Genomic DNA, 4,503 nt, shown 5'->3' on the forward strand with positions numbered 1-4,503 from the left:
GAGCTGAATGAAGAGGAAACTTCTAAGGGCCAAGCCAGAACTCTCGCCATATTTAGGTTCCTTGTCTTTTCCTGAGTAACTTGCTGAAGGCCATTAGCCCAGGAAGGGCCTCCAGGTGCATTTAATCTGATATGACGCAGGGAGATTAAAGATGTCCCCATAAACAAGGAAGGGAGCAGAAGCTGTCTGTTTCTGTTGCAGGACTGTGTCTACCCTTTATTGGCCCTAGAGACCAAAGCAGCCTGTGTCAAAACACTTCATAGCTGCAATCCTAACTCCAAGCTGGCCTTGGAGGAAAAAATGATCAGTGGGTGCATTTCCTTTTTATTTTTAAGTCTCCCAGTAAGAACGATCCTTAGGACTGCCCTAACTGAGCAATTAAAGATGCAAGCTGGGGTCTCAAACCAGCCAGCCCAGTTATATGTACATGTAGGTAGTTTTAAACATAGACTCAATTCAACCAGTTCCAGTAGAATCAATCCTTCATGCACTCCAGCTAAACCCAGGTATAAATGATTGCTGCACAGGATAGATCAAGCATTGCTAGATCTTTTAGTGAACAGAGAAATGTTCCATAAACCTTAGGATTTTTCTGCCCAGTAAAGGTGTGGTTCTGTTCAAACTGTATACAAAAACATTGCCTCCTGAAATGGAGAAGGCAAAATTTAAAATGATAAATGCATAAATTGTTGTTAAAAATCTTCCTTCTCACAAATAATCATATTTTGGAGCCATTTTCATGGTATGGAGGAAAGAATAGGACTGCTTCTTATGCTTCCCTGTCCCTTCTGCTGTTTGACACATTGCAGAAACTGTATAGATGTGCTTTGCAGAAACACACCTAGGAAGGCCCTTAGAAACTTAGTAGAGAACAAGATTTATGTTATAGGTAGACAACATGTTAACTCTATTTTAAAGTGATTTCTAATGATTTACACACAAATTGTCAGAATACATTGAAAGGTCCAGGCAGTTTTCTGGGTATAAAATTAACTGGAACAAGCTTGAGCTGTTAGGATTAACTGAACAAACATACCACACATTGCTTAGTCAGTGGGATTTTCAGTGGTCCCCAACAGCATTAAAGCATCCAGGTACTCTAATCCCCAGGGATTTAGGACAAACAGTAAAAATCAACTTACATCTGATTATCACACAAATCGTTAACGATCTGGTAAATGGATATCTGCCTTAGCTGCTAGGGGAAATTGGCATAAGGAAAAATAATGTTTTAATTAGATTTGCATATAAACACAGAAGCTTCATTTTCTAAAGTCTAGCATCCAATTTAGAGACTGGGACTGACCCCAAGTCTGCCTGGCTCAGGTCCAGTGGCACCTTAAGCAGGCTGACCTTGCCTCCACTATATAGAAGTTAGCCCAGAGTCTTTGTCAGTACCATTCGGCTCTGTGACGTTCTTATTATTCATCTAATGTTTTGTTCCAGTGACAGGTGTCTAAACTAGCATGGGGTGTGTTTCACAGCTGCCAGAGAGGCAACTTATTTATTGCCTTCCTTAGCCAATGCCATGAAGGCTTGTATGGTGTTTGAGGGTTGGGATGCTGCTGAAGGACTGTTTAGGTTAGATCAAGTCCAGACTGGTACAGTCACCTCCACTGTGCTTTTTGAGAATGATCTCTGACATAAAATATCCTTAGCCACTTCCCAGCTTTGCCACAGCAGCAGCTATTTGGGGCACCCCAAAATGGAGTCAGGGAATGATGTGGTAGGTAAGCAATATGGGAAATCAAAGATCCGGTGCTTGAGGGGACTGTGGTCTCCCTTTTGTTTATCAGTACAGACACACAGTCAGAGAACACCTTGGAAATAAATGAGGACATGCATTTACCTGAACACTGAGAAAGTGCAGTTTCAGCTTCTGCAGTATGCACATTTAGGTTCAGGTTACTACAAAAGTCAAACATATTTAGCTAATATATTTGTACAAGCTGTCAGCAGCCAATGTTAAGATTTTTAATGAAAGCTGAGGTTCCTCCTTAATCACCTTGCTCTGACAACGAAAGTTTTTGGGGAAAAAAAAAAAAGACATCACGAGACTTAGGAACAGTAATGTTGTAAGATAATAACATTCTGTGGAAACTGTTTTCTGTCAGACATTGATACAGACTCTTCTGGGGAAAGCAGGGATGTTTATATGGCTTGCATAGCCTTTTTTTCTTATATATATATATATATACACATAAATATCCTGCTAAACTCAGGTTTCTTTATACATTGCATCAATTTAATCTTGCTATATTTAGTCAAATGCACCAGAGAGCATTAAAATATTTTCCACCAATAATAGATTTCTAATACATTACAGTAGAGATAAAATTTATTATTTATACTATAAATTTCTTATTATTGAAGCAAACAAGCAAAATTAATCAAGACCACAAAGTCACAGTTGTTTTAAAAGACCATTGTTCACATCTAAAGTATTTTACAGGAAGGTATCTCTATAATGATATCTTTTTTTAAAATAATTCAAAATCTAATAGTAAAATGGGATGAAAAATGCAAATTCATTATTTATAAATGTTGTTTGAAATATCTGTATTTCACCCTAAATACTCATCTACTTACAATTTCTTTTATAATTATATATCCTTGCATCCCAGCATAAAAAAAAAAAAAAAAAAAAAAAAAGTTGGGTTTATGTATCAGCAGACCAAGATGCAAAACAGCTCACAGAGCTTCTCAACACGGTTTAAAGTAGGTGGGATGCAGTCGTTACCAGTAATTAATTGCAAAAAATTCACTCTGAAGACATCAGAAAATCATAGTTCACATGCTGCAGATTCCACACTGACACTCTTTTTGTCTTATAGAGGACAAGCAAAGCAAAACATCAGCATACTTTTGAAAGTATTGCACCAAGGAAGGTGACACTACTTGCCTTACAACCCAAAGGTAATGCTGAAATCTCTGCACAGAGGGCAACTGTGAAGTGTATGCTCTGCTACAATTTCACCCAAGATTCATTAGTTTGACTGGACCCTAACAGAAACACAGAATTCAATTTGGGAGTTTGGGTGTGATTCCTAATTTCTTTCTTTTTTTTATTTTTTATTTTTATTTTTTTTTCTGCAGCTACACCGCTGAATCTTGTCCAGGCTCTGACATTAAAAGCTAACTTGTACATATGCCTACTCAAACTGCAAAGTCCATGATAATCACAATGTAAACCTACCCTGGAACTGATCTAGAAGACCAGACATTGACTTGAGGTCTAGGAGACCTGGCTTTCATCACTAAGGAAAATGCATCTTTAAATGATGGGAAGATTTTACTAATCAGCTATTAGCTCTCAGCTTATGTGCTTTTGGGGGGACTGTCTGACTCTACCATTGTCTCTTCCCTTCTCATTGTGAATCTGCCAGACCCAGCTGAAGGGAGATGTCTCCAGAACAAGTTGATTTATGTCAGGGAGATGTTCTGGACTGCTGACATCAGGGAAGCAACTTGGCAAACAGATTCCACTCTTTGCAAGGAAAAATGGAAGTGAGGGAGGAGGAAGATGTGTCTGAAGAAAGCTAAGAATTGCTAATAATGGCTTGGCAGGACTGTTAACAGTTTTTCCTCTTATTCTGATACATCATGTTGATAGCCCAGTAGCTTTTTAATTCATGAATTATTTTGCAAAAATTTTGCATATTTTTGAGTGTCCTTCCATGGTTTCAGCTATTTTTATTACCCCATTGCCATTAGCTTCTAAGTACTTGCTGGCAAAATGACACACATGTGGTTAACACATGAGTGTCTATGAACTGGTTTCTTTAACAGGGCTCAGGGGATAATTCTTAAAACTGTCTGTCTACATTCTGTCTCAGTTTTACTAGGAAAGGAGGGGTAGTTTGAAGAGGGACACTTGTATATTGAATTTACTAAAGCATGTGATCCAGATTGATTGTACTCATGCATGCTTGCTTCAGAGCAGAATTTAGGGAGACCCTATGGTAGGAAGCTATAATGTATACTAAATTATGTTACTATGGCTCTGAAAAGAGAGGGATTCTCCAACTAGCAGCCTCAGAAACAAATCTTTTAAGCATATAGTTTTTATATGTCTTTCCTGTCTCCTCTGTATCACAAGGAGAATGTTTAAAGTGAAGGCAGAAACCGTCCTGGTTTCCCATCACTGAGTGTGGTGGGCCTACTGGAAGATGCCAGGGTCCATTCTTCACCTCTGCATGCGTTTTCTACCCAAAGCGATCATAGCGCAAAGCCACCTCTGATCCCAGTGTGCTGCCCAGAGTTACGGGTGTGCAGGACGATGGGGCTCACCACCCAGCTCACTTCTTCCCCAGCAGGGGCATGACATATGTGATCCAGAAAGTGGGAAATGGAAACAGGGGCTGCATCACATTCTGTTATTGACAATTTCAGACAATTGCCACAATTGCAAACAACCATCCGGAGTGCTTTCTGTCTACCACTACCTTTTGTTAACCATTCTTCAGACTCCTGCAAGCCTGAACAAGGGGAGTTTGGGCCCAC

At 39.3% G+C, this 4,503-nt stretch overlaps 1 long non-coding RNA gene across 1 annotated transcript; it reads left to right on the forward strand.

Moving 5' to 3' along the window:
* Nucleotides 1-409: 409 nt before the first annotated feature.
* LOC310885112 lies at nucleotides 410-3,556 on the forward strand. The gene is made up of 2 exons (XR_014574558.1): nucleotides 410-2,916; nucleotides 3,097-3,556. It is a non-coding gene; the product is annotated as an uncharacterized lncRNA (long non-coding RNA).
* Nucleotides 3,557-4,503: the final 947 nt, after the last annotated feature.

The sequence above is a fragment of the Anser anser genome (assembly GCF_964211835.1).
Source record: "Anser anser genome assembly, chromosome: 1".
Classification (NCBI taxonomy): Eukaryota; Metazoa; Chordata; class Aves; order Anseriformes; family Anatidae; genus Anser; species Anser anser.